This window comes from Hyperolius riggenbachi, chromosome 4, assembly GCF_040937935.1.
Source record: "Hyperolius riggenbachi isolate aHypRig1 chromosome 4, aHypRig1.pri, whole genome shotgun sequence".
In the NCBI taxonomy this organism is placed as follows: Eukaryota; Metazoa; Chordata; class Amphibia; order Anura; family Hyperoliidae; genus Hyperolius; species Hyperolius riggenbachi.
The window spans coordinates 107,071,897-107,084,580 of NC_090649.1; positions in this window are offsets into that span (position 1 = coordinate 107,071,897).

Here is a 12,684-nt window from a genome sequence, read left to right on the forward strand (position 1 = left end):
CCCCAATGCTCAGACACAGTTTATATGAACAATGGGCCTGTTTATTTTCAACAGTAAGACCCTAAACAAAATAATGGTAAACACACAATCTTGCACACAATATTATTAGTTATAAAATAATACTGCAATATGGAATGTAAAGCAAGGTCAAACAGTTTCTTAAATAGTAATTTCAAGCGATTACACTTTTCTCCACAGGGTGTCTCTATAACAAGTTTCACTGTAAAGATAAACTATGCAAAGAGTACAATAAAAGTTAGATATTGGGCTTGATTCACAAAAGAGTGCTAAAAAAATTTTTGCATTGCGTGCGATTTGCGAATCTTCGCGCGAAACGATAACGGTTTTCGTGCGCAAACACGATTTTTTGCGCGAAAACGATATCGATTTCTCACTAAAATTCGCATTTGCGCGTGAAAACTTTATCGTTTATGCATGAAAATTGGCGATCGCGCGCAATGCGAAAATTCGCGCGAAAACGGCCGTGCTAACAGTTAGCACTCTTTTGTGAATCAAGCCCATTGACTCTAATCAGATGAAAATACAGCAGCTGAATATCTTAGCCCCTGTAAATGGCTTCCAATACTTAAATATACCCAAAAAAGGGAAAAATATAGTCCTGGTGGTAGCAAAAAAGAAGAAAAAGTTGGCAGCTGCATGCGTTGAGGCCCGTCTCTCAGTTGAATACTTATAACAGTGGTGGACAGTATAGTTCACTTGTGCAGGGTGATCCCTAACTATTGTCTGAGTCCACAGTCTATGATTCCCTGCACTTTACTGAACTATATGATCCAGAACAGGGTTCTTAGGCTCTAAGCATTTACCTTGTATTTCAATATCAGCATGGAAAGTCTACACTAGGAGAGTTAGCACAGTGTCCTACAGACAGCTATTAACAATGCATCTGGGGTGAATGCCGGGCATTGTTTTGTGTTGATCTCACTCTCCTGTCCTGGATGCACTGTTCAAAACACTGTAGAATGGTGTCCAGATCTGTTACCTCTGAGGGCAGAAATACCAGCAACTCACTATGATTAAAGTCCTTTGGCTCACTCATTCAAGGAAACAGTCCACTCTCTCTGGTCCCAGTGCAGCAGTCAGACAGCTTCATCTTCGCGTCTAGTGAAAAATGGCGCCGGCAAAAAAATGGCGCCCCCTTCTGCCCGATATATGTTTAAAATGATATTTATCGTTTTAAAGGTTAAAATAGTGCAGAACGAAATTTATCGTTTTAAAACTGTTTTTTTTTTTTTTTTGGTCCTGCCTGAACGATATTTATCGTTTTAACCCCTGCTTTGCTGCCGTTTTGAAAATATCTGCCCGCCGGCTTTAATGTTTAATAGCAAAGCCTTCTTAAAAGCTAAAAACACCAAATTTGCAGGGAATGTTAAGAAGAAAATTGTGAACAAGAGGAAATTTTTTTTTTCAAAAAGACCTTATAGTTTTTGAGAAAATCGATTTTGAATATTCTTCTTCTGACCGTGGGAAAATTAAACGCCCGCCGACTTTAGCGGTTAATAGCAAAGCCCCTTTAAATGCCAGAAACACCAAATGTGTAGGGAATGTTAAGAAAAATAGTGGGAACACGAAGAAAAAAAAATTGTTCAAAAAGACCTTATAGTTTTTGAGAAAATCGATCTTAAATCTTCAAAGGAAATGTAACTATTTAAATCGCGTACTGACATTCCCGTGGAAACTTTTTCCGCCGACTTTAGCAGTTAATAGCAAAGTCCCCTTAAATCCTAGCAACACCAAATTTGCAGGATATGTTAAAAAGATACTGGGAAACAATATTTTAAAAAAAAAAATTGAAAAATGTTATTTATTTTTATTTAAATTAAAATTTTTGGGTTATGTTCAGAGTGTGGGAAAAGTTTTGAAAAAAATGACGTGGGGTCCCCCCTCCCGAGCCTCTGTAACCCCTTGTCTCCCATGCAGGCTGGGATAGCCAGAATGTGGAGCCCCGGCCGACTGGGGCTTCGCACCCTGAGCTATACCAGCCCGCATGGTCCATGGTATGGGGGGGCTTCGGGGGGGAGGGGCGGCCAAGCCTTCCCCTCCGACCCCGGAGCCCTTGTCCAATCCATGGACAAGGGGCTCTTCCCCACCTCCGGTGCCCCAGGAGGAGGTGGGGGCGACGACTCCCTGGGGGGGGGGGGTTCATGGTGGCATCTGGGAGTCCCCTTTAAGAAGGGGAACCCAGATGCCTGCCCCCCTCCCAGGAGAAATGAGTATAGGGGTGCAGGAGTACCCCTTACCCATTTCCACAAAGGGTTAAATGAAATAAAAACACAACCACGAGAAAAGTATTTTAATAATCTTAATTAACCACAAATACTTACCTGTACCTTTAAAAAAATGTTCCCACGCCAATATATCCTCGGAAATGATCCAACGAATAACAATATCCTCTTATCTTGCGATCTTCAATTAACTTGATTGAAGATCTCCCACGCCAATTAAAATACTATACCTTACAATGCGTCCTGCGTCCGCTGTCCTCCCCGCCTCCTCACCTGTCACCCTCACCTAGCCTGGCACCTGGTGCACCCATGGGTGCACCGGGTGCCACCCTAGGTGAGGGTGATAGGTGCAGGCAGGTGGGGAGAGATCGCGGGAGCCAGCGCTATACGTCCTGCACAGGACGCATCCTAAGGTATAGTAACCGGCTCATAAATGAGCCGGTTCTTTTTGTATTGAATCAAATGAATCGATTCATTTTATTCAATACAAAAAGAACCTGAAAATGAGCCGGTTCTTTTTGTATTGAATCAAATGAATCGATTCATTTGATTTAATACAAAAAGAACCGGCTCATTTATGAGCCGGTTACTATACCTTAGGATGCGTCCTGTGCAGGACGTATAGCGCTGGCTCCCGCGATCTCTCCCCACCTGCCTGCACCTGTCACCCTCACCTAGGGTGGCACCCGGTGCACCCATGGGTGCACCAGGTGCCAGGCTAGGTGAGGGTGACAGGTGAGGAGGCGGGGAGGACAGCGGGAGCCGTGCTATGCGTCCCTACGCAGGACGCATTGTAAGGTATAGTATTTTAATTGGCGTGGGAGATCTTCAATCAAGTTAATTGAAGATCGCAAGATAAGAGGATATTGTTATTCGTTGGATCATTTCCGAGGATATATTGGCGTGGGAACATTTTTTTAAAGGTACAGGTAAGTATTTGTGGTTAATTAAGATTATTAAAATACTTTTCTTGTGGTTGTGTTTTTATTTCATTTAACCCTTTGTGGAAATGGGTAAGGGGTACTTTGTACCCCTATACTCATTTCTCCTGGGAGGGGGGTGGGCATCTGGGGGTCCCCTTCTTAAAGGGGACTCCCAGATGCCACCATGAACCCCCCCCCAGGGAGTCGTCGCCCCCACCTCCTCCTGGGGCACCGGAGGTGGGGAAGAGCCCCTTGTCCATGGATTGGACAAGGGCTCCGGGGGGGAGGGGGAGGCTTGGCCGCCCCTCCCCCCCAGAGCCCACCCATACCATGGACCATGCGGGCTGGTATAGCTCAGGGTGCGAAGCCCCAGTCGGCCGGGGCTCCGCATTCTGTCTATCCCAGCCTGCATGGGAGACAAAGGGTTACAGAGGCTCGGGAGGGGGGGACCCCACGTCGTTTTTTTTTTTAATTTATTTCCCACACTCAGAAGATTAAAAAAAAAAATTGATAGCAAATTTAAAAAAAAAAAATGACGTGGGGTCCCCCCTCCCGAGCCTCTGTAACCCCTTGTCTCCCATGCAGGCTGGGATAGCCAGAATGCGGAGCCCCGGCCGACTGGGGCTTCGCACCCTGAGCTATACCAGCCCGCATGGTCCATGGTATGGGGGGGCTCCGGGGGGGAGGAGCGGCCAAGCCTCCCCCTCCCCCCCGGAGCCCCTTGTCCAATCCATGGACAAGGGGCTCTTCCCCGCCTCCCTTGCCCCAGGTGGAGGCGGGGGCGACGACTCCCTGGGGGGGGGGGGGTTCATGGTGGCATCTGGGAGTCCCCTTTAAGAAGGGGACCCCCAGATGCCCACCCCCCTCCCAGGAGAAATGAGTATAGGGGTACAAAGCACCCCTTACCCATTTCCACAAAGGGTTAAATGAAATAAAAACGCAACAACAAAAAAAGTCCTTTAATGTTCTAAATTAACCACAAATACTTACCTGTACCTTTAAGAAAAAATCCCACGCCAATCAGGTCCCACGACAGTATCCTCTATCTTGCGATCTTCTGATACATGTTGATTGAAGATCTCCGCCGCCCCGACGCCACACACTCCGCCGCACTGCTCTCAGCTATACTAAGTATAGCTGAGAGTTGTGTCTATGCGTCTATACAGACGCATTAGCGCTAGCTGCCGCTGCCCTCCCTGCCTCCCCCCACCTGTCACCCTCACCCATGCTGGCACCCAATGCACCCATGGGTGCCAGCATGGGTGAGGGTGACAGGTGGGGGGAGGCAGGGAGGGCAGCGGCAGCTAGCGCTAATGCGTCTATATAGATGCATAGACGCAACTCTCAGCTATACTAAGTATAGCTGAGAACAAAAAGCATCTTTAAATTTTGGCTCCAAGGCTCCCCATTGGTTCCTTATCGACCAATGGGGATCCTCCTGATCCCCATTGGTCTGTTAAAGAACCAATGGGGACCATTGGAGCTAAAATTTAAAGATGCTTTTTGCTCTTAGCTATACTAAGTATAGCTAAGAGCAGTGAGTGCGGCGGAGGCGGCGTGTGTGGCGTCGGGGCGGCGGAGATCTTCAATCAACATGTAACTGAAGGTCGCAAGATGGAGGATACTGTCGTGGGACCTAATTGACGTGGGATTTTTTTCTTAAAGGTACATGTAAGTATTTCTGGTTAATTTAGAACATTAAAGGACTTTTCTCGTTGTTGTGTTTTTATTTCATTTAACCCTTTATGGAAATGGGTAAGGGGTACTCCTGCACCCCTATACTCATTTCTCCTGGGAGGGGGGCAGGCATCTGGGTTCCCCTTCTTAAAGGGGACTCCCAGATGCCACCATGAACCCCCCCCAGGGAGTCGTCGCCCCCACCTCCTCCTGGGGCACCGGAGGTGGGGAAGAGCCCCTTGTCCATGGATTGGACAAGGGCTCCGGGGGGGAGGGGAAGGCTTGGCCGCCCCTCCCCCCCGAAGCCCCCCCATACCATGGACCATGCGGGCTGGTATAGCTCAGGGTGCGAAGCCCCAGTCGGCCGGGGCTCCGCATTCTGGCTATCCCAGCCTGCATGGGAGACAAGGGGTTACAGAGGCTCGGGAGGGGGGACCCCACGTCATTTTTTTCAAAACTTTTCCCATACTCTGAACATAACCCAAAAATTTTAATTTAAAAAAAAATAAAATTTTTCAATTTTTTTTTTAAATATTGTTTCCCAGTATCTTTTTAACATATCCTGCAAATTTGGTGTTGCTAGGATTTAAGGGGACTTTGCTATTAACTGCTAAAGTCGGCGGAAAAAGTTTCCACGGGAATGTCAGTACGCGATTTAAATAGTTACATTTCCTTTGAAGATTTAAGATCGATTTTCTCAAAAACTATAAGGTCTTTTTGAACAATTTTTTTTTCTTCGTGTTCCCACTATTTTTCTTAACATTCCCTACACATTTGGTGTTTCTGGCATTTAAAGGGGCTTTGCTATTAACCGCTAAAGTCGGCGGGCGTTTAATTTTCCCACGGTCAGAAGAAGAATATTCAAAATCGATTTTCTCAAAAACTATAAGGTCTTTTTAAAAAAAAAATTATCCCTCTTGTTCACAATTTTCTTCTTAACATTCCCTGCAAATTTGGTGTTTTTTAGCTTTTAAGGGGGCTTTGCTATTAAACATTAAAGCCGGCGGGCAGATATTTTCAAAACGGCAGCAAAGCAGGGGTTAAAACGAAAATTATTGTTTGGGAGCAATACAAATATAAACGATAAATATCGTTTTTAAAGCCGGCGCTGTTTTTTAGCTGTCAAAAACGAAAAATAACTAGCGATAGTGGTTCTCTATGGGGCGCTGTTTTTTAACTACGATAACTGGCGCCATTTTTAACGGACCCGTCATCTTCTGTCTGGCCAGACAATCCAGTAACTCTGTCTTTAACAGCACACACAGAAACAAGTCAATAGTGTTGTCCGGATCATGAACGATTCGGATCTTTGATCCGAATCTCTTTTGTGAGTCGAAGCAACCGGAACGATTCGGTTCCCAAAGGGGGTGGAGCCAGGAGCGGCACCCCCCCCCTCTCAGCAGGCAGGGGGGTCCTGGAAGAAGAGCAAAGATGGATTGCTCCGGGAGCCAGCCTTGCAGGGACAGGTAGTTGAGAGAGGGGACATGGGTGCCATTGCCAGAAATGTGTAGAGCACACGTACTGGCTGTAATGTGCTGCTCATTTTAGGCTGTCTGTTCCGTAGTTGTGCATAGTGAACAAATGGGAAACTTTTGGCTCAGAAGCATAGCTCACTTTGCAGACAGCGTGCTGGGCTAGAATGACAGGGCAGGCACTGTGATTGCAGTGCAATATGATCCTCCTGCACTCTGCTCTAAACAGCTGCACTTAACTTCTCCCTACATTTATGATGAGTGTTCGAGGTGAGAAAAGGACACATTGGGGAATGCTTTCTTTCACTGTGAGACGTTTGCATTCAAAGTATACAGATGAACATATAGGTGAAATATATTTAAAGCATAGGATTGCAACACGTGGGTAACGTGTGCAAAAAAAAATTTCTGCTCTCTGCTCACCCCTCTTCGTCCACCTCCTCCCTTCTCGGTCCACTCTCTGCCCTTCTCTGTCCATCTTCTCCCCTTCTCTGTCTGTCCACCCCCTCCTCTTCTCTGTCCACTGTAGGGAAAGTCCTGTCCTGCTAGTCATTTCACCCCCGAATGCTTCCCTAGTAAAATGATTCAAAGATTCGGTTCAAAGATACGGATCTTTTCAATGATCTGATTCGAATCCTCTGAATTCTTGAAAAGATCCGGACTTCCTATCTCTACAAGTCAATCCTTTGTCCTTTCTCTCTCCTCCTCCTGCCCTATTGCGCCAAAACTTCCCCTGTCCTCGGAAACTGTCCTCCAAAAACGTGGTTCCTAGGTGGCACAGTAATCTTTCCTAAGTGCACCTCTAGTGGGCAGAACTGTGCACTGCAACCCATGAGAGAAATAAAAAGGTTTAGCATTAAACATTACCATTACACAAACCTATGAGGGTGTTACATATGAATAAAATATAATAACAATAAGTTGTACCAGTGATGACAGTGGTGCCCTTACAGGGCTTTATCTCACTGAGTCTGAGACACCAATAAACCTGTTATTATGCTATGTGCGCGTACTGTCTGTCTATTCTTCTTGTAATGAAGGTCCAATTCAGCTCGCCTATCTTACCTTTTCCAGCACACGTTTAGTTGGACGCAGCTAGTCACGCTCATAGGGTCAATCCAGACTGACTCCAAATCTTTCCACAATAAAGTCCTTGACAGGCTCTATTTTATTAATACATTTCCCAGCTTTATTATAAAGTATTATGTGCCTCTGTAGCTAAGCGGTAATGGGGAGACTTCCCCATCTGCACTTTTTTTTACGCCACTAGATATTCAAATTTAATAAGCCACACATGAAATAGAATTGAGCGGGGCAGTAACTCAGCGGATTTTTCTATGTTACTTGCACTGTTGAGCTGTTTATCTGTTTTGCATTTTTATAGTATCCAATTTCTCATTCGTGAGCAGTAATTTGCAATCTCTGACCTTTCGGGTGCTGTAGAGGCAGGAGTATAAAACCCACAAAGCGACACTAAGGAAGTGTACAAGATGCACGCAGGCTAAGCTGTTTAGGAGCCATGGCAAAATAGGCAGCTAGAAAAGAGATTGATTTTTCTACCTGTCACTTTCTCGACATGCTAATTTCAAAGGGAGACGGAGAGAGGGCCGAGATCTCATTTGTAAGCGATGAGTGAAGCTCAACTGGCTGGATAGGCTTTAATATTTCAGCATGTCTTCGCTTCTGGCTTCCAAACGAGACTTGTAATGCTCTCCTCAGATTTTTACTGACACAAACATGGAGTCCTTGTGTTTGTTATGTGACAGTCCAGTCAGAAAAAGAGCAACCTGCATTACAACAATTAGAGCTGACTGACAACCGGGGGATCCAAACCCAAAATTACACTGAGGACTTCCCGTGAATGTTAAAGCCCAGCTACAGAGAATTTTACTGCTTTCCTTTAAGGATAGGGTGGTATTGTTTGTAATTTTTTTTATTGCTGTATTTTTTGCATTATGTGTGCCAGACAGGTAGTGGAGAAATCTGTTCAAGCCTGACAGAGGCAACAACCAATAAAACATTTGTATTATTATTATTTGGTGTATTTATAAAGCACCAGCACATTGGACAATAAATAAACAAGAAGTGTCAGAGAGGTAGCACAAGGTTATATAATGTATCACAAGGATATACACGGCAAACAGGGTACAAGATAGTAGAAAAGGTGGTCACGATACAAGAATTGGAAAATCCAATCTCTCTAGACGAACTCAGAAATGCTATTACTCAATCCCCTTCAGGGAAGGCCCCGGGCCCGGATGGCTTTTGCCTAGAATATTATAAACAGTTTCTGGAAATCCTTCACCCCTCTTTACTAAGAGCCTTCAATGTTTTATCAGACCCAGAGTCTCCCGTCTCATTCCCAAAAGACATGCTTATGTCACATATCACTGTGCTGCATAAACAAGGTAAGGACCCCAATCTATGCCCCAGCTACCGTCCCATCTCATTACTCAACCTAGACCTGAAATTGTACGCTAAAATCTTAGCCAACCGATTATCCCCCCTAATGCCCCAGCTGGTCAACTTTGATCAGGTGGGCTTTATACCTACAAGAGAGGCCCGAGACAACACAATTAGGACTTTGGCGGTGATCCATCGGGCACGGTCGGAGGCCTTCCCAATGATGTTATTATCCACAGACGCAGAGAGGGCCTTCGATCGTGTCCACTGGGAGTTCATCAGAAACACTCTGGGTCATGTAGGGTTACCTCATAACATGCTTGCTTGGATAATGGCGCTGTATACTTCCCCCTCGGGCAGGGTTAAGGTCAATGGAGAACTTTCGGAACCTTTTAATATCGCAAATGGGACAAGACAGGGGTGCCCACTTTCCCCCTTTATCTTCGCCCTCTCATTAGAACCCCTACTCCGTAGGATAAGGGCAAACACCGATATTACAGGGATAAGGTTCCCATCGGCAGAGCACAAAATAGCTGCTTACGCAGACGACATGCTCTTCTATATTTCCAATCCCCATATTTCTGTCCCTAATCTACTAAAGGAGTTCCAGTTATATGGCCAACTAGCTAATCTAAAAATCAATTATGACAAGTGTGAGGCGTTAGATGTTGGTCTGAGCTCAAATGTAAAGCTGTCTCTACAGACCAATTTCGCATTTAAGTGGGCACCCAAAGCAATTTCCTATTTGGGAACCAAGATTCCGAGCTTTCTCTCTGAGATCTTTAAGCTTAACTATATCCCTCTCCTGGCCACAATCCGAACAGACCTATTGAGATGGGACTTGGCGAAATTCTCCTGGTTTGGCCGGGTCAACATAATTAAAATGAATGTCCTACCCAGATTTTTATATATCTTTCAGGCACTCCCAATCTCAGTTCCAGTCTCTTTCTTTCGCGAAATTCGCAAATCCCTTCAGAGATTTATCTGGAGAAGCAAGCCCCCTAGAACAAAATTCACTCTAACCATACTCCCCAAAGAACAAGGAGGGATGGCCCTCCCAAACCTACAGATGTACCACACTGCCGCCTTGTTGATTCGTATAGTAGATTGGCACCGTCACGACCAGGTAAAACAGTGGGTTGGGATGGAGCGGGACTTGGTCTGCCCTCTCCTTCCCAGCCTTCCTTGGATAGATAGAAGCAGAGTGGAGCCTGGAGTGTCTTATCCCCTTGTAGCGGACACTGTAAAATCATTTCTCAAAGCCAACAAGCTCTCACAGATCTCACCATGGCCTTCTCCAATGACCCCTATTCTAGACAACCCAATGTTCCCTCTGGGAACGAACCGACTTGCCTACACACACTGGAGGGGCACTCGGCCACTGAGAGCCCAACATTTATTAGAGGGGGGCACCTGGCTGAGTATTACTGCGTTGAAGGCCAGATTAAACCAACCTGCCTTAGATTCATGGTCCTTATTACAATTCCAACACTATTTACTCAGTATAGGTAATAGACAAAACCTAACGCGGGATCTCACGCCATTTGAGAAGCTGTGTAATGAAGAGGGATATGCTACTAAGGCGATCTCACAAATTTATGCCATGCTTATCGCAAACCACGCGATTCCCAATGGGTTGAGAACCAAATGGGAGGCTGCCCTAAACCAGACTTTCACGGATGCTCAATGGCGGAAGATCCTAATTTTGGCGCATAAAAGTTCCACGTCAGCCCGAATTCAAGAATCAGGATACAAGCTTCTAACGCAGTGGTACTACACGCCAGAAAGGCTACATCGGATATACCCAAACACTAGTCCTCTGTGCTGGAGATGCACAGCACATACAGGCACCCTTCTACACATATTTTGGAGCTGTCCTGCCATCGCCCCATTTTGGGATTCTGTAAAGACCATCATTACACAGGTTACAGATGTAGAGGCATCTGCTGACCCCGCCTACTACCTTTTACATAACACACCAAGAAGCCTTGGAGGCTATAAAAGATCTCTTTCCAAACATTTGATAAATGCGGCTCGCATAATTATAGCTAGGCACTGGAAGTCAACCCAGGCCCCCACGGTTTCAGAATGGCTGCTTGAGATTAAATCAATTGAACGCATGGAGGACCTAACGCAGTCCATCCATCTGAAAAATGAGCAATTTCTCAAGACATGGAGGCCTTGGTTTGAATTCTCTGAATCTGAGGAATACAAACGCCTGTTGGAAATTTAATCACCTACACAATCTCTGACACTCTGACATTGGAGCGTTCTGATTGAGCACAGATAGGGGCGCTCAGGGATTTAGGCTCCCTCTTTTTATAATATACTCGTGGTTTCTCGTCCCCACAGAGCTGGCCAACTCTCTTCTTCTTCTCTTTCTTTCATTGTTTTGTCTTTATATCCCGTTGTATATTCTTTAATGTCTCTATATGTTGTTTTGTCCCATGTTAATTCTATGTTTTAGCTCTAACAGGAAAACTCATATTCCTTCTTGACTAGAAACTAGTAAGCGTAGCAAGTAGTGGTGTTGCCGGAGTGTATGTTCCCTATGGGCCTCCGTCTCACCAGAAGCTTATATGGAAGCTCCTCAGTGCTAGTTTCTCGATTTGCTCACATGGGGGCAGCCATGTGAATCAGTAAAGTCACTTCAATGATATTAATAGTGTTTAAATAATCTACAGAAAGTCCTGTTGATAATAATTCTGCATTTAATTCATATTGTGTTCTGTTTATAGATAAAAGGTGACACTGGTTGGTCACCTAATAGGTATATTCTGTTTTTATATAAAGAGCGCGATATGTAGCGCTATCTGTGTTTTGTATCATTGTTAAAATATCTTTTTCAAAATAAAAAACTCTTTAAATCTGAAGAAAAAAAAGAAAAGGTGGTCACTGTGGGGATACCACGGTCATCTGCATGACAAGGAGAGACCAGGAGCCAAATGATGCAGTATTATGGGGTATTAGATGTTAGATTGTAGTATAAGAGTATTTATACTCATAAAGGTGGGTTGCAGTCCCAGCAACCACCATATTTCGTCAACGGGGATATAACCGTCCCCGCTCAGTATTGCTGGTCCTACTGGAACTGGATGGTCGCACTCCCGGTTGGTACTTCTTGGTTGTAGATAACACTACACCCGGAAGGTGAACACCTCCAAAGGAGATGTAATATATAGCACTGGGGGGTGGATGCACCCAAAGATAGGTAATGTGACGAAACAAAAAATAATATTAAGGGGGAGGGAAGTAGCTTTACCACTCCAGATGGAAGAACCCAAACCACGGGGTTAATGTAAAAAGATTAAATTATTTATTCAGCACGATTAAAAGGACAACGCGTTTCACGGGTCTCAGCCCGCTTCTTCAGGTCACAAGCATGGATGCCTGGTGTCCTGCCAAAGGCTTACAATCTAAGCGGAGAGGGGAGGACACACTAGGTAGGGCAGCACAATGGGTGTTCTGCTGAGAGAATTGAGTACAGGAGCCCCCTATCGCAGGGGCAGGTTATTCCGGTATCAAGCAGTTCAACGCAGGAAGAGCCGAATGACGGCTCTCTCTGCGGCCGCTAAACTCCCCGGTGGTATTTAATACTATTCCCCCTCCAAGTTGTCGCAACTCAGAGGGAGATGTAATACGGGGTCTGGAAACCTCCAGAGCCCGAAATTACCATTACACAGGGTGCGCAGCATAGCATTGCTGTTATGACAGCACCCAGCTTTGGTGCTAAGCACTCGCCGTCGGGCGCCAAAACGAACTGCTGCGTTATATCGTTACTCAGCCAGTGATGCCTGTGTTCAGGCTGCTCACCCCGTGATGTCACTTCTGCACTGTTCCATTGGCCATCCCCACTCCACCCCCCGTACAGCAACACAATGCGTTGTCACTTGTCAGCTGTACAACTGACTCAGTTTTTACTTCTTATTTATGTTAAGGATCATTGGCAGACCTAAAACGCCGCTG